The 18,405-nt window shown below is 38.9% G+C and overlaps 1 non-coding gene and 1 pseudogene across 1 annotated transcript; both read left to right on the top strand.

Annotated features, from left to right (window-relative positions):
- The first annotated feature begins 10,351 nt into the window (after nucleotides 1-10,351).
- Nucleotides 10,352-12,661, top strand: LOC148571141 (uncharacterized; annotated as a pseudogene).
- A 4,486-nt stretch (nucleotides 12,662-17,147) lies between these two features.
- Nucleotides 17,148-17,253, top strand: LOC148571142 (small nucleolar RNA R71). Its single transcript, XR_015908348.1, has one exon. It is a non-coding gene; the product is annotated as a small nucleolar RNA R71 (small nucleolar RNA).
- Nucleotides 17,254-18,405: the final 1,152 nt, after the last annotated feature.

An 18,405-nucleotide genomic window follows, 5' to 3' on the forward strand; every position in this document is an offset into this window, starting at 1 on the left:
ATTTTGAAAAAGATAAGATTTTTTTTTTAAATTGAAAATTTGATTTGACTCATAAAAACAACTAGATTTTTAAAAATTTTTGAAAAAGTCAAATCTAATTTTCGAAATTTTAAGAGAGAAAAAGGGAAAGATATTTTTTTTATTTTTGAATTTTTATGATGAGAGAGAAAAACAAGAAAAATGATGCAATGCATGAAAGTTATGGATCAAAACAATGAATGCATGCAAGAATGCTATGAATGTCAAGATGAACACCAAGAACACTATGAAGATCATGATGAACATCAAGAACACATTTTTGAAAAATTTTTAATGCAAAGAAAACATGCAAGACACCAAACTTAGAATTCTTTAATGCTTAGACATAAAGAATTTAGGAATGCTTATGAAAAACAAGAAAAGACACAAAACATGCAAATGCAAAGATCAAACAAGAAGACTTACCAAGAACAACTTGAAGATCATGAAGAACACTATGAATGCATGAATTTTCGAAAAAATGCAAGATGCACATGCAATTGACACCAAACTTATAACATGACTCAAGATTCAAACAAGAAACACAAAATATTTTTTATTTTTATGATTTTCTAAATTTTTTTATATTTTTTTTTTTGAAAATCATTTTGAAAAAGAAAAATAAGGATTCCAAAATTTTTAATATGAATTCCAGGAATCTTATACTCTTCTAAAGCTCCAATCAAAGGGTCAGGCATGGCTTAATAGCCAGCCAAGCTTTAGTATGTAACTCAGACATGACATGCCTAACATGCCCTACAGTCGTGGCTTTACAGCTAACCAGGCTTCAACATGCTTTATGAAACACTAAAATTCATTCTTAAAAATTCTGAGGAAAAATATATTTTTGAAAACATTTTTATTTATTTTTTTTTTTTTTCAAAAACTGATGAGAAATTTTTGAAAGTTTTTTTTTTGAAAAATTTTTGAAAACTTTTGAAAAGAAAACGAAAAGAAAGTTACCCAATCTGAGCAACAAGATGAACCGTCAGTTGTCCAAACTCGAACAATCCCCGGCAACGGCGCCAAAAACTTGGTGCACGAAATTGTGATCTCTGGTAATGGCTCCAAAAACTTGGTGCTCTAATCTCAATTCATAATTTGTCACAACTTCGATACAACTAACCAGCAAGTGCACTGAGTCGTCCAAGTAATAAACCTTACGTGAGTAAGGGTCGATCCCACGGAGATTGTTGGTATGAAGCAAGCTATGGTCACCTTGTAAATCTCAGTCAGGCAGATATAAAATAGTTATGGAGTTTTCGAAAATAAATAATAAACTAAGGATAGAAACACTTATGCAATTCATTGGTGAGAATTTCAGATAAGCGTGTAGAGATGCTTTCATTCCTCTGAATCTCTGCTTTCCCGCTGTCTTCATCCAATCAGTCTTACTCCTTTCCATGGCTGGCTTTATGCAAGGGCATCACCGTTGTCAGTGGCTACATCCCCTCCTCTTGTGAAAATGGTCCAAGATGCCCTGTCACGGCACGGCTAATCATCTGAGGTTCCCGATCATGCTGGAATAGGATTCACCCTCCTTTTGCGTCTGTCACTACGCCCAGCACTCGCGGGTTTGAAGCTCGTCACAGTCATTCAATTATTGAATCCTACTCGGAATACCACAGACAAGGTTTAGACTTTCCGGACTCTCATGAATGCCGCCATCAATCTAGCTTATACCACGAAAATTCTGATTAAGAGATCTAAGAGATACTCATTCAATCCAATGTAGAACGGAAGTGGTTGTCAGGCACGCGTTCATGGGGAATGATGATGATTGTCACGTTCATCACATTCAGGTTGAAGTGCGAATGAATATCTTAGAAGCGAAATAAGATGAATTGAATAGAAAAACTGTAGTACTTTGCATTAATCTTTGAGGAATAGCAGAGCTCCACACCTTAATCTATGGAGTGTAAAAACTCTACCGTTAAAAATACATAAGTGAAAGGTCCAGGCATGGCTGAATGGCCAGCCCCCAAAACATGATCACAGGATCAATAATACAATCCAGGATGATCCAAAGATGTCTAATACAATAGTAAAAAGTCCTATTTATAATAAACTGGCTACTAGGGTTTACAGAAGTAAGTAAATGATGCATAAAAACACTTCTGGGGCCCACTTGGTGTGTACTTGGGCTGAGCTTGAAGTCTACACGTGGAGAGGTCATTCTTGGAGTTGAACGCCAGCTTTTGTGCCATTTTAGGCGTTGAACTCCACTTTGCAACTTGTTTCTGGCGCTGGACGCCAGAATTGGGCAGAGAGCTGGCGCTAAACACCAGTTTGCGTCATCTAAACTTGGGCAAAGTATGGACTATTATATATTGCTGGAAAGCCCTGGATTTCTACTTTCCAATGCAATTAGAAGCACGCCATTTTGAGTTCTGTAGCTCCAGAAAATCCACTTTGAGTGCAGGGAGGTCAGAATCCAACAGCATCAGCAGTCCTTCTTTAACCTCTGAATCTGATTTTTGCTCAAGTCCCTCAATTTCAGCCAGAAAATACCTGAAATCACAGAAAAATACGCAAACTCATAGTAAAGTCTAGAAATGTGAATTTAACATAAAAACTAATGAAAACATCCCTAAAAGTAACTAGATTCTACTAAAAACATACTAAAAATAATGCCAAAAAGCGTATAAATTATCTGCTCATCACTTCACATTCCCTCAATTTAAATACAATTAAAACACAATTGATGAGTGTCCCATGGGACACCAAACTTAAATGCATTGCATATGGTGAATTGGTTTCATCATTGGACTTTATTATATACATTATGATTGGAATAATTTTGTTCACACCTTTTCACTTCCAATTCTTACGTATGTAATAAGGTAATTGTTTATGCCCCCACCAATTCACTAAATGATTTCAACATAAACAATGTTTGGGCTTGCTGTGTGAATTTCTTATGGTGTTGGCTACACCAAACTTAATTTTTGGGCTTACTTCCAAAGTTAATTCAATTAATAAGTTGTAAGCCTAAATTAAGTGGGTTAGTGGCCACACCAAACTTAGCTGTTTAGCTAGTTTCTCAGCCCATTCATCCAACCTCAATTAAGTAATTATGCAACCTTGCACTTCCAGTAAACAAAAGAAGATAAACTAAAGAACTATCAACTAATAGACTGAAATGAAACCTACCTAACTTCATAATCATAACTACTCTTAGAAAACAGAAAAGCATGAAAGGATATGAGTGTTGGGGTGTCTTCCAACTAGCGCTTCTTTAACGTTACTAGCTTGATGTTCCTTCCTCCTCAGTTGAGGTTATAGCTCACTCTCTGCTTATCCAATAAGTCTCCCAAGTAGTGCTTGAGCTTGTGGCTATTGACAGTGAAGGTCCTCTGTGTCTTGTCCTCCATAAGCTCTACATGACCATAGGGAGACACCTTGAGGATTGTAAAGGGGCCAGACCATCTTGACTTAAGCTTTCCTGGGAAGAACTTGAGCCTTGAGTTGTATAGTAGCACTCTTTGGCCTTCTACAAACTCTCTTCTTGCTAGCTTTTGATCATGCCATTTCTTTGTGTTTTTCTTGTAAATCTTAGCATTCTCATAAGCTTGATTTCTGAATTCTTCCATCTCATTGAGTTGTAGTAGCCTTCTTTCCCCAGCAGCTTGACTATCAAAGTTCAACATCTTTAGAGCCCAAAATGCTCTATGTTCAAGTTCCACTAGTAGGTGACATGCTTTTCCAAACACCAATTGGTATGGAGACATGCCAATGGGTGTCTTGAAAGCTGTCCTATAGGCCCAAAATGCATCATCCAGCTTCTTGGACCAATCTTTTCTTGAGTTTCCAACAGTCTTCTTAAAGATTCTCTTGAGCTCTCTGTTTGAGATTTCAGCTTTACCATTGGTTTGTGGATGGTATAGGTTTGCCACTTTGTGCTTCACACCATATTTAAGGAGGATTGTCTCAAGTTGCTTATTGCAATAGTGAGTCCCTTCATCACTTATAAGAGCTCTTGGAACTCCATATTTGCTGAATATATTCTTCCTCGAGAAGTTAATGACCACCATGTTATCATTGGTTGATGTAGCTATTACCTCCACCCACTTTGATACATAATCCACAGCTACCAGTATATAATTATTTGAGTGTGAGGATGGGAATGGTCCCATGAAATCAATCCCCCATACATCAAATAACTCTAACTCCATGATGAACCTCTGTGGCATCTCATTCTTCTTGGGTAGGTTTCCAGCTCTTTGACACTCGTTGCATCTTGTTACCAAGTCCTTTGCATCCTTGAATATTGTTGGCCAAAAGAACCCACACTGCAGCACCTTGGATGCAGTCTTTCTCCACTAAAATGGCCTCCATATGCAAATTCATGATATTGCCAGAGGACTTCTTGTCATTCCTCATAGGAAATGCACCTTCTCAAGATCCCATCAGCACCCTTTTTGAATAGATAGGGCTCATCCCAAAGGTAGTGTTTAGCATCTTTGAGTAGCTTTCTCCTCATGTGTTTGTTGATGTTGGTTGGTAATTCCCCAATAGCCTTGAAGTTAGCTATATCTACAAACCAAAGAGCTTCTTGGACCATCATCAACTGCTCATCAGGGAAGCTCTCATTCACTACAAGTTGGTGTGCTTCAGATTCTTCTTGTGGAATTCTTGATAGGTGGTCAGCCACCGTGTTCTCTGCTCCACTTCTATCTTTGATTTCAATGTTGAATTCTTGAAGCAGCAAGATCCACCTTATCAATCTAGGCTTGGACTCTTGTTTGGTAAGCAAGTATTTAAGAGCTGCATGGTCAGTAAACACAATGACTTTAGAACCAATAAGATATGGTCTACACTTATCAAATGCAAAGACTATGGCAAGAAGTTCATTCTCTGTAGTAGTGTAATTCCTTTGATTCTCATTAAGGACTTTGCTAGCATAATAAATAACATGCACCAGCTTATCTCTCCTTTGTCCTAAAACAACACCAACAGCAAAGTCTGATGCTCACATCAACTCAAAAGGTAAATCCCAGCAAGGTGGTGCTATGATAGGTGCAGAGAAAAGTCTGTTTTTAAGCTCATCAAAGGCTAGCATGCATTCTTATCAAAGATAAAAGGTACATTAGAGACAAGCAAGTTACTTAGAGGTTTGGCAATCTTTGAAAAATCTCTAATGAACCTTCTATAAAAACCAGCATGTCCTAGAAAACTTCTAATTGCTTTGACATTGCAAGGTGGGGGTAATTTTTCAATCACCTCCACCTTGGCCTTGTCCACCTCTATGCCTCTTTTTGAGATCTTATGGCCAAGAACCACCCCCTCTGTAACCATAAAGTGGCATTTCTCCCAATTCAAAACCAGGTTAGTTTCTTGGCATCTCTTTAGCACCAAGGCTAAGTCGTGTAAGCATTTAGAATATGAATCACCAAATACAGAGAAGTCATCCATAAAAATTTCAATAAATCTTTCAATCATGTCTAAAAATATGGAGAGTATACACCTTTGGAATGTTGCAGGTGTATTGCACAATCCAAAGGTCATTTTCCTATAAGCAAAGACACCATAGGGACAAGTAAATGAGGTCTTTTCCTGGTCCTTGGGGTCTAAAACTATTTGGTTGTAGCCAGAATAACCGTCCAAGAAGCAATAATATTCATGTCCCGCAAGTCTTTCTAGCATCTGGTCCATGAAAGGCAGGGGGAGTGATCTTTCCTGGTAGCTTCATTAAGCTTCCTATAATCTATGCACATGCACCAGCCAATCACTGTTCTTGTTGGTATCAATTCATTCTTCTCATTTGGCACAATAGTGATCCCTCCTTTCTTGGGGACTACTTGCACTGGGCTTACCTAAGGGCTGTCTGAGATTGGGTAAATCACCCCTGCTTGCCACAACTTCAACACCTCTTTCTGGACTACTTCATTCATTATTGGGTTCAGCCTTCTTTGTTGCTGCATTGAGGGCTTGGCATCTTCCTCGAGGAGGATTTTGTGCATGCACATTGAAGGACTGATTCCCTTTAAATCCGCAAGTGTCCATCCTATAGCATCCTTGTGTTGCTTCAGCAAATGGATAAGTTCCTTTTCTTGTCCCTCACTCAAGCTTGAATTGATGATTATTGGGTATGTGTTGTTATCACCCAAGTAAGCATACTTCAAGCTTAGAGGTAAGGTTTTCAACTCTAGTTTTGAGGCCTCCACTTTCTTGTTGCCTGTGTGGTTCAACATGATTGAATCTTCTATGGTTTATTGTGGTATTGCTCCATCTGATGCTTGCTGTTCTAGCTCCATGGCTTTCTCACATTGTTCTTCTTCCAAAACTCCTTGAACTATCTTTTCCATTGTGTCCACCATCATGCATTCACCTATGGACTTCTTGGGGTAACTCATGGCTTTGAAGACATTGAAAATCATCTTCTCTTCATACAATCTCAAGACTAATTCCCCTTTTTGAACATCAATTATAGCTCCGACAGTAGCTAGGAATGGCCTTCCTAGGATGATAGATGTGTTAGCCTCTTCCTCCATATCCAGCACAACAAAATCAGCTGGAAAGATGAACTCTCCTACTTTCACCAACAAATCTTCCACTACCCCATGAGAAAACTTGAATGTTCTATCAGCCAATTGCTATTCTTGTTGGTTTGGCCTCTTCAATCCTCATTCTTTTCATCATGGCTAACGACATAAGGTTGAAGCTGGCTCCCAGATCACACAATGCTTTCTCAATGTTGATATCCCCTATGATGCAGGGGATTTGAAAGCTCCCAGGATCTTTCATCTTTTGGGGAAGCTTCTTTTGTATAGTGGTACTATATTCCTCTGTTAGCACTATGGTTTCCTTCTCTCCCCAGTTTTTTTTCCTTGTCATGGGCTCCTTCAAGAACTTGGCATAGAGTGGCATTTGCTCTAATGCTTCAGCAAAGGGTATATTGATTTGGAGCTTCTTAAAGATTTTCAGGAATCTAGAAAACTGGCTATCCTTCATATCCTTCCTCAGCCTTTGTGGATAGGGTTCCTTTGGAACATAAGGTTTTAGAACTTGCTTTGGTGGGATAGTACATGGGTCTCTTCTTCATTCTTAGTTTCAGGGTCATTTGCAGCTTCTTCTCCTTGGTTGCTTTGACTTGGGAGTGATTCCTCTACAACTTTTCCACTCTTTAGTGTGATGGTCTTGCATTCTCCTCTTGGGTTGGTCATGTTATCACTGGAGAATGTATGTGTAGACATTGGTATTTGTTTAAACAAACTCCCTACTTGTGCTTCCAGTTTTGAAATAGCTGCCCCCTGGTTCCTTATGTTGGATCTGAACTCCTCTTGGTTTACATCTATCTTCCTTTCAGCCTGCATTTATTTCTCCAAAATAGTGGAAATGGTCCCTATCAGTTGTGCTGATAGTTGTGCTATGGCAGCCTCTAATTTTGCAAAATTACTACTGATTTCACATGGTTGCATGGTTGAGAATGATGTATCTTAATGGTGGTTGTTGTGTGTTTGTTGGGTGGAGTGGTATGATGCATTTTGTGAGTTGTGGTAGGGTGTATTTTGTGAGTTGTGATAGGGTTTGTTGTTGCCTGATTGATGGTTGGGGTTGGGGTTGTTGTATTGGTTAGATTGGTATGGTTTGTGATCTTGGCTGTGGTTTTGTTGGTTTTTCCACCCAAAATTTGGGTGGTTCTTCCAACCTGGTGATGACAAGTCATCTTAGCCTAGTTTCACTAGCCTCTTTCTTTTGTTTTTAACTGAATTATGCACTTTCTTGAGCCATAAGCAAGCCAATTGGGTAGATTTTCATGTTTCCTTTGATTTAATCAACCATGTATGAATTCATGCTATTTCATGAGGTTTTATGCTATAATTGTCACATATTATGAAAGAATGAATATCTCATGATTTTGAGCATAGCTTTGATGTGTTTGGTTGATTAATGATAGGTGAAGAAAGCTTGGAGAAAGGTTGATGCAAGAAGGAATGGCTAGGAGGAAGAGAGAACAAAAAGTTTGAGCAAAAGTTTGCCTCAAACTTTAGCTCAAACTTTTGGATTAATTGAAAATGAACCAGGAAGCAAAAAGCTGGACCAAAAGTTAGCCTCAAACTTTTTGGCTAACTTTTGGGCAAAAGCTGGAGCAAAAGTTAGCCCCTAACTTTTTGGCTAACTTTTGGGCAAAAGCTGGAGCAAAAGTTAGCCCCTAACTTTTTGGCTAACTTTTGACATGAAAAACACTCCCTGGATGAGCAAAAGTTTGCACCAACGTTAGCCCCTAACTTTTTGGCTAACGTTGGCACATGAAAAACACTCCCTAGGCTAGCAAAAGTTTGCGCCAACGTTAGCCCCTAACTTTTTGGCTAATGTTGGCGCCATGAATAAGCAAGAGGAGGCCAACGTTGGAGCAAAAGTTAGACCCCCTAACTTTTGCCCCAACGTTGGTATCAGCAAGGAAGGGTGCTGATGTGAAAAGTTGGAGCAAAAGTTAGACCCTAACTTTTACTCCAACTTTTACTCAAGCTTTCATGATTCCAACCCGGTTCAATTCGATTCTTCTCCAAACTCCAAGAGCAATCAACCAAGGCCTCTATCAACCCAATTCCATCAAGAGCAAAGGCCCAATTGAAGGCTTGAAGACCATTTGAAGAAAGTGTATAAATAGCATAGGATTTAAGTTTTTAAGAGAGCTTCCCTTTTAGTTTTTGAGAATAGCTTTCTTTTCGGTTTGCTTAGAGCTCACTTTTATTTTTCCTAGCATTGTTGTTTTAATTCAAGAGAATTTGGGAGGAGAATTGATCTCTCTTCTTCCTTGTTCTTGCCCAGCACTCTTTACTTTTCTTGTCTTGGATTTTGGGTGGAGAATTGAAGAAATTCTGTTTCAATCTCACCTTGGGATCTTGTTTAATTTTCTGCTTAATTGAATTTCAGTTTCGGTTACTTGCTTCTTCATCTACTTTCTTTGCAATTTACAATTTCCTTTGCAATTGTGCTTGTTGGATCTAGGAAGGCATTGAGATCTAGACTTGGTTTTCTAGTCTCTTGGGTCCTGAGATCTGAATTCCAATTTTACATCCTCTGTTTACTGCTTTTCATGCTCATTTACTTTTCTGTTTTAGATCCGATTCAATCCAAGTCTTCTTCTATTTCTCTGCTTGTTGCAATTTTACATTTTCTTGTTTAATTTCTGCAAATCCAACTCCCCATTCCCTTTACAATTCAAGCCATTTACATTTATTGCACTTTAAGATTTTGCAATTTACATTTCTTGCGTTCTAAGTTTCTGCCATTTAATTTCTTGTTCTTTAAGATTCAGCACTTTAATTCCTGTTCTCTTTAATTTCATGCCAATTACCCATTCCCTTTACTTTCTATGCAATTTAAATTCTGCAAATCACAAATCTCTCAACCAAATCTTGATTCGCTTGACTAGGTCAACCACTAAACTAAAATTGCTCAATCCTTCAATCCCTGTGGGATCAACCTCACTCCCGTGAGTTATTATTACTTGATGCGACCCGGTGCACTTGCCGGTTAAGTTTGGGTGTTTTGGAGAAATTCGTTTTTCCATGAAAATATCCCATCAAGTTTTTGGCGCCGTTGCCGGGGATTGATTAGATTGACAATGATTAAGTGAGGTGGTAATCTAAATCAAGCACTTTTTCTTTTCTGTCCTTTAATTTTCAATTAACCCACTAACTGTTTGAATATTTTCTTAAGCTAACTAAAACTTCATTCTAGCAATAGATTGAAGTGTCACTGGTTTGTGTGTTTCTTATGTTCTGCTTGTATGTCAGGTACAAGAAGAAATACACCCATCTTTCATGAACAAGACGAAAGAACTCTTAGACGGTTAAGAAGAGCGGAAAGAGGGAAAAATATTGTTGGAGAAGAGGAATCAGAAGAAGAATTCCAAGATATGGAGGAACATTCAACCAATCCACCAGGTGGAGCAGACAACAACAATAACAATCCACCCCAGAGGAGAGTTTTAGCTTCCTATACTTTTGCAAATCCTAGACATTGTGGAAGTAGCATCTTAACTCCAAATGTCAATGCAAACAATTTTGAACTAAAGCCACAACTCATCACTTTGGTTCAAAACAATTGCTCTTTTGGTGGAGGACCACTTGAAGATCCGAACCAACACTTATCCACCTTCTTGAGGATTTGTAACACTGTTAAAACTAATGGTGTGCCTCCTGACAGCTACAAGGTATTGCTATTCCCATTTTCTCTCAGAGACAAGGCCACTCAATGGTTGGAATCCTTTCCAAGAGACAACATCAACAATTGGGATGATCTGGTAACCAAGTTCCTTGCCAAATTTTACCCACCTCAAAGGATCATAAGGTTGAAGACTGAGGTACAAACATTTACACAAATGGAGGCTGAACCCATCCATGAGGCATGGGAGAGATACAAGGCTCTAATCAGGAAATGTCCTCCTGAAATGTTCACTGAGTGGGATAAGCTGCAGAATTTTTATGAGGGCTTAACATTGAAATCTCAAGAAGCTTTGGATCATTCAGCTGGAGGTTCCTTGCAACTCATGAAAACTGCAGAGGAAGCTCAAAATCTCATTGATATGGTGGCTAACAACCAATATTTTTTTGCTCATCAAAGAAACCACCAACCATCACAAAGAAGAGGAGTAATGGAGCTAGAAGGAGTGGACTCAATCTTGGCTCAAAACAAGATGATGCAGCAGCAAATTCAACAACAATTTGAACAAATGGCCAAGAGGATTGATAGTCTCCAAGTTGCAGCAGTTAACACTAGCCAACCATCAACTACATGGGGACAAAATGAAGAAACTCAAGAAGAACAACAACAAGAGCAAGTATAGTATATGCACAACCAAGGACCAAATGAAGTGTATGGTGATACATACAATCCATCCTGGAAGAACCACCCAAACCTCAGATGGGGAGATAATCATACCCAAAACCAACAACCATGGCAGAGGAACTCAAACCAAAACAACCCAAGAAGCAACCAAAACCACAACCAGCAGCAGACTAACCAAAATCCCTACAGAAAACCTCAAAACAACTACCCCAACTCCAACCAGTACCAATCTAATAACTAACCCACCAACCAAAATGCCTACCATCCACCACCCACATCTCATAACCCACCTCAAGTATCACCTGAAGCCCAAAGAATCACTAACTTGGAGGCCGTGATAGACAAAATGTTGAAACACCAGGAAATGACAACCAAGAATCATGAAGCATCCCTGAAGAGCCTAGAGAGACAGATGGGGCAAATCTCCAAGCAGATTTCTCTTGAGAGACCCTCAAGCTCTTTGCCGAGTGACATGATTCCAAATCCGAAGGAAGAATGCAAGGCGATACAATTAAGGAGTGGGAGAACATTGATGAGCAATAATGACACTATAAAGAAGCAAGCAGAGAGCAGCAAAAGTGCAATAGAAGATGAAGAGCAAACAAAGGCAGATGAAGCCAAGGATCAAGTTGTGATGCCAAGCAAGAGAATTGAGAAACTCAAAGAGAAAGACAACCAGCCACACGGTTCAACAGAAGTGACTTAGGGACAGCAACAAATAGGAAAGAACATCACACCTCCACTGCCATATCCCCAGAGGTTCAACAAAGAAACCAGGGACCAGCATTTTCACAAGTTCCTTGAAACTTTCAAAAAGCTGGAAATCAATATTCCTTTTGCTGAAGCACTTGAGCAAATGCCTCTGTATGCCAAATTTTTGAAGGAGCTTATCAACAAGAAAAGAAGTTGGGATGAGAAGGAAACCATACTGCTCACTGAGGAATGCAGGGCTTTGATTCAAAAAGGGTTTCCCCCTAAGCTTGAAGATCCAGGGAGCTTTTTGCTACCTTGCACCATTGGGGAATTAACCATCACTAAAGCAATGTGCGATCTAGGAGCAAGTATCAACTTAATACCATCCTCCTTGGTAAAAAAGCTGCATATAGAGGAAGTTAAACCAGTACAGATATCTCTAGAGCTAGTAGATAAGTCAACAGTATACCCCAGGGGTATGATTGAAAACCTTCTGGTCAAGGTGGACAATTTCATATACCCTGAAGATTTTGTGGTTCTAGATTCAGAAGGGGATGATGGTGACTCTATTATTCTGGGAAGGCCATTCTTGGCCACTGCTAGAGCTATCATAGACATAGAGGAAGGAGAATTAACTCTTAGAATGCATGATAAGAGTGTCACTCTGAAGGTGTTACCAGAAGCACAGTTTCGTAATGAGAAGAAAAACTATATGGAACTTGACAAGGAAGAATCACAGTTAAAGGAAGAAAGCAACAAGGCGATTCACAACAACACCCCAAGGCAAAAGATTGTGCAAACTGATGAAGAAGTCCAAGAGAATATTGGAGTATTAGCCACTGAAAGGATGAAAGATCCCCAAGGTAAGCCTACGGCCAGAAAAGAAAGGTCAACGAAAGAAAGGATGAAACGCAGAAACAAAACAAAAAGGGGTTGGAAGAACAGGAAGATTCCAACAGAGGGGCTTTCCAAAGGTGACAAAGTGCAACTGACATATCAACAGCTGGGAGCAAGCCAACAGACTGATGACTATTACACTGTCAGCAACATACTCTCATTAGAGCACGCTGAAATTGAACACCAGAGAATAAAGAGGAGGATCACAGTCAGGGGAGACAAGCTGAGGCACTACAATCCTCAACCACCATAAAAGAAAACCCCAATGTCAAGCTAGTGACAATAAAAGAGCGCTCCATGGGAGGCAACCCATGATTTAAGATTTATGTCATTTTAAATTCAATAAGCTATGATCATCTGAGCATGAAATTTGTTTTCATGGACTAACTCAATGAATGCAAATTTTTTTTTTCATATGCTAAGACTTCTAAAGTTTGGTGTGCCTTCAAGCACACCAAACCAGTGTTACAAATATTTTCACGTTATATGCCTAGCATATGACCAAACACTAAGTTTGGTGTTTCTCTTCTCATGAAAAAAAAAATCATGCATCAATGATCATACATTATCTCTTATTGAGACTTATCAATTAAAAAGAAATCATAGTCTGTGATGAAGGCATCAATTGTGACTTACCACTAGCATCTCACATTTACCCCTTAAGCAAGATACAAGTTTGGTGTTCACCAAACTTTGATGCACGGATTTAGGGACACAATTGATCCTTCATGAAAAAAAAAAGAGAGAGAGAAAAAGGAAAATTATGATGAAAACATTTCTTATAAACATTTGATCAAGAATGACATTGGGATTTCAATTTCACTAGTTGGAGGGAGAAGAATTACAAGAGGAAGAAGAGCCACAAGAGGAGGAGGAACAACAGCACATTCCTCTACATAACAATCTGGACATGACTCAAATGCAGGAAGCAATTGGAAGATTATCACAACAGTACATGAGAATTCAAGAAAGGAAAGAGGAATACCATTCACTATACATGAAAAACCAACAAGCACAAGAAGAACGAGAGCTAAGAATGATGAACAAACAAAGTGAATTCGAGTCAAGATTCCTTGTGATGCAAGAAGAACATGCTTTTCAATCTCATGAATCATTTGGAAAGTTGGAACAAATGCAAGCTGAAAATTTGAGGGCTCTCAAAGAGTTCACAACACTCCAAGATGCAAGATATGAAGTCCAAGCCGACTACAACATAAATAGTCAAATCAAGCTGAACTATATTGGAGAGCATCTGCACAACATGGATCCAGCTTTTCCAACTTTTGATGAATTCTTCAAAAGGAGAAGTGAGATAGAAGTAAGCAATGCAATGAAGCTTGAAGATAGAGTAGAGGAAGCAATGAATAGAGCTGGTTTCTGGCGGGATCAACAGACAACAGACATGGACACAGGGAACACCAGCAACCAGGTGTATGAAAGAAGAAAGAAAAAGCATGACAAATAAAAGGTGGACTTGCTCCTTGTTCAGCACTAAGAAAGCATGTATTGTGTCTGTTTTAAGTGGTCCTTGCATCTTTAAGTAGTTATCATAATTAATAGTCTTTGCATCTTGTTTGTTTCTCTTAGAATAAGTAAGCTAGTCTATGTATGTGCTTGTGTATTTACTTTCACTTAACAAAAAGCATGCTTTGTCCCCTGCATTTTCAATTCAATAAAAGAAATGTTTGAATGTGAAGTGAGATAGTTCTCTGTTAGATAGAAGTAAAATAAAAGTAAGTGGTGGTATGTGTGTGATTGTATAATAGCTCACCTTTAATGAATAAGAACACTAGGATGTCTCCTCTTAAGTAGAAAGTAGCTACTGTCTATGAATCCCAATCGAATAAAAATCCTTGGTTAGAAGGAAAAACAAAAAGAAAGAAAAAAGGGGAGAAAAAGAAATAGCCAAAAAGTGGCAGAACAAAAGAAAAACAAAAAGAAACAAAGCTGGACACCAATAGCTTGAACCTTAGAATATATGCCTGTGGTGTCTTTGTATTAGGATCTGCTTGGATTATTAAGCTCTTTGGAGTGCATCAACACTTGATGACTTGGGTTAACTAACCCGGGATCATCAGCTGAAAGTCCACTATCAAGAGCAACCTAACTACAAGGCATTTAGTAGCCCAAAGAGGTGCTGGGCATCAATGTTCTAAGAAGGAATGTGAGCCAAGTGTCTATAGTGAATAATGTGTCAAGTATAAAGAAAAGGAAATGAACTTGCTACACATGACACTCAAATAAAGCTTATGAACAAGATAATAGCCAAGGATAAAGGAATAATGAGAGGTCATAGCAGTATGTTACTTGAAGCTTGAAGGAGGCTTTCTAGGCTTAAGAGTCAATAAGAGGTGAGTGTGTACATATCCACATAAAACCCCATGAACTACCAATAACACTCTACTAGCATGAACATCCTCTTCCATTTCATTCTTTCTTCTCAATAAATCATTTCTTGCTTGGGGACAAGCAAGCTTTAAGTTTGGTGTTGTGATGACAAGTCATCTTAGCCTAGTTTCACTAGCCTCTTTCTTTTGTTTTTAACTGAATTATGCACTTTCTTGAGCCATAAGCAAGCCAATTGGGTAGATTTTCATGTTTCCTTTGATTTAATCAACCATGTATGAATTCGTGCTATTTCATGAGGTTTTATGCTATAATTGTCACATATTATGAAAGAATGAATATCTCATGATTTTGAGCATAGCTTTGATGTGTTTGGTTGATTAATGATAGGTGAAGAAAGCTTGGAGAAAGGTTGATGCAAGAAGGAATGGCTAGGAGGAAGAGAGAACAAAAAGTTTGAGCAAAAGTTTGCCTCAAACTTTAGCTCAAACTTTTGGATTAATTGAAAATGAACCAGGAAGCAAAAAGCTGGACCAAAAGTTAGCCTCAAACTTTTTGGCTAACTTTTGGGCAAAAGCTGGAGCAAAAGTTAGCCCCTAACTTTTTGGCTCACTTTTGACATGAAAAACACTCCCTGGATGAGCAAAAGTTTGCGCCAACGTTAGCCCCTAACTTTTTGGCTAACGTTGGCACATGAAAAACACTCCCTGGGCTAGCAAAAGTTTGCGCCAACGTTAGCCCCTAACTTTTTGGCTAACGTTGGCACCATGAATAAGCAAGAGGAGGCCAACGTTGGAGCAAAAGTTAGACCCCTAACTTTTGCCCCAACGTTGGTATCAGCAAGGAAGGGTGCTGATGTGAAAAGTTGGAGCAAAAGTTAGACCCTAACTTTTACTCCAACTTTTACTCAAGCTTTCATGATTCCAACCCGGTTCAATTCGGTTCTTCTCCAAACTCCAAGAGCAATCAACCAAGGCCTCTATCAACCCAATTCCATCAAGAGCAACGGCCCAATTGAAGGCTTGAAGACCATTTGAAGAAAGTGTATAAATAGCATAGGATTTAAGTTTTTAAGAGAGCTTCCCTTTTAGTTTTTGAGAATAGCTTTCTTTTCGGTTTGCTTAGAGCTCACTTTTATTTTTCTTAGCATTGTTGTTTTAATTCAAAAGAATTTGGGAGGAGAATTGATCTCTCTTCTTTCTTGTTCTTGCCCAGCACTCTTTACTTTTCTTGTCTTGGATTTTGGGTGGAGAATTGAAGAAATTCTGTTTCAATCTCACCTTGGGATCTTGTTTAATTTTCTGCTTAATTGAATTTCAGTTTCGGTTACTTGCTTCTTCATCTACTTTCTTTGCAATTTACAATTTCCTTTGCAATTGTGCTTGTTGGATCTAGGAAGGCATTGAGATCTAGACTTGGTTTTCTAGTCTCTTGGGTCCTGAGATCTGAATTCCAATTTTACATCCTCTGTTTACTGCTTTTCATGCTCATTTACTTTTCTGTTTTAGATCTGATTCAATCCAAGTCTTCTTCTATTTCTCTGCTTGTTGCAATTTTACATTTTCTTGTTTAATTTCTGCAAATCCAACTCCCCATTCCCTTTACAATTCAAGCCATTTACATTTCTTGCACTTTAAAATTTTGCAATTTACATTTCTTGCGTTCTAAGTTTCTGCCATTTAATTTCTTGTTCTTTAAGATTCAGCACTTTAATTCCTGTTCTCTTTAATTTCATGCCAATTACCCATTCCCTTTACTTTCTATGCAATTTAAATTCTGCAAATCACAAATCTCTCAACCAAATCTTGATTCGCTTGACTAAGTCAACCACTAAACTAAAATTTCTCAATCCTTCAATCCCTGTGGGATCGACCTCACTCCCGTGAGTTATTATTACTTGATGCGACCCGGTGCACTTGCCGGTTAAGTTTGGGTGTTTTGGAGAAATTCGTTTTTTCACGAAAATATCCCATCACCTGGGTTGTATGTCTTGGCATTGGGATCATATGATGGTCTAGAGGGATTGTTCATATAGTTAGCTTGCTCCCATTCACATTCAACTTCTAGTGTATCTCCTTCTTGTGGAGGGGCTAGGGCTTGGACAGCTGAGACTTGGTTCTTCTCCATCTTCTTCGTTAAGGTTACTAGTTGTGCAGTGATCACTTTATTTTAGGCTAACAAAGCATCCATAGAATTAAGCTCCATCACTTCCCTCTTTTGAGTTCTATCTGAGGCATAGAAGTACTCATTTTTTGCCACAGTTTCTATGACATCTATGGCTTCTTCAATAGTCTTCTTCTTGTTAAGTGAACCCCCTGAAGAATGATCTACTGCCTGTTTTGACTCATATAACAGCCCCTCATAGAAGATGTGCAATTGCACCCACTCGTTGAACATATCCGGAGGGCATTTCCTTGTCAAGTCTTTAAATCTCTCACAGGCCTCATAAAGGGTTTCACCATCTTACTGTCTGAAGGTTTGCACTTCAGCTCTCAATCTATTGACTCTATGTGGAGGGTAGAATCTTGCTAGAAACTTGTTCACAACATCATCCCAGGTTGTCAAGCTCTCCTTGGGAAATGCTTCCAACCACTTTGCTGCCTTATCTCTGAGAGAAAAAGGGAACAAAAGTAGTTTATAGGTGTCAGAGTGTACATCATTTGACTTTACAGTGTCACAAATCCTTAAGAATGTAGTCAGATGTTGGTTGGAGTCCTCTTAGGCACTCCCTCCAAATGAGCAATTATTCTGGACAAGTGTGATGAGTTGAGGCTTCAACTCAAAGTTGTTAGCATGCATTGTTGGCTTTAGAATGCTACTGCCACAGTTTCCTGGATTTGGGTTGATGTAAGAGCCTAAAACTCTCCTCTCTTGCTGGTGCATGAAATTGTGATTCACACTTTTCACAACTCTGATGCAACTAACCAGCAAGTGCACTGGGTCATCCAAGTAATACCTTAAGTGAGTAAGGGTCGATCCCACGGAGATTGTCGGCTTGAAGCAAGCTATGGTCATCCTTGTAAGTCTCAGTCAGGCGGATTCAAGTGGTTATGAGGTTTTAATAATTGAAATATAAATAAAACATAAACTAAAATAAAGTTACTTATGTAATTCACTGGTGGGAATTTCAGATAAGCGTATAGAGATACTTTGTTGCTTCTGAACCTCTGCTTTCCTATTGCTTTCTTCCAACCATGCGTTACCTCCTTCTAACGCAAGTTGTAAGATCCTCTCAGTGAAAATGGTCCTCTACAGTTTCTGCACGGCTAATCAACTGTCGGATTTCTCATCTCGGATAAAAAATACCAAGTATAGCTACCGCATGGCTAATCATCTGTCGGTTCCCACTAGCGTCAGAATAGGATCCATTGATCCTTTTGCACACTGTCACTTGCGCCCAACATTCACAGGTTTGAAGCCCTTTACAGTCATCCCTTCCCAGATCCTACTCGGAATACCACAGACAAGGTTTAGACTTTCTGGATCCCATAAATGCTGCCAATATTCTAGCCTATACCACGAAGATACTAATGTCACAGACTCGGTCCGTGTATTAGATATCCAAGAGAATATACTCCGGCTGTCATCCAATGACTGTGTTGAACATCATGTAGACCGCTTGTGGTTGTCAGGCACGCGGATCTTGGCTAA

This window comes from Arachis ipaensis, chromosome B3, assembly GCF_059453495.1.
Source record: "Arachis ipaensis isolate K30076 ecotype BB chromosome B3, ASM5945349v1, whole genome shotgun sequence".
Classification (NCBI taxonomy): domain Eukaryota; kingdom Viridiplantae; phylum Streptophyta; class Magnoliopsida; order Fabales; family Fabaceae; genus Arachis; species Arachis ipaensis.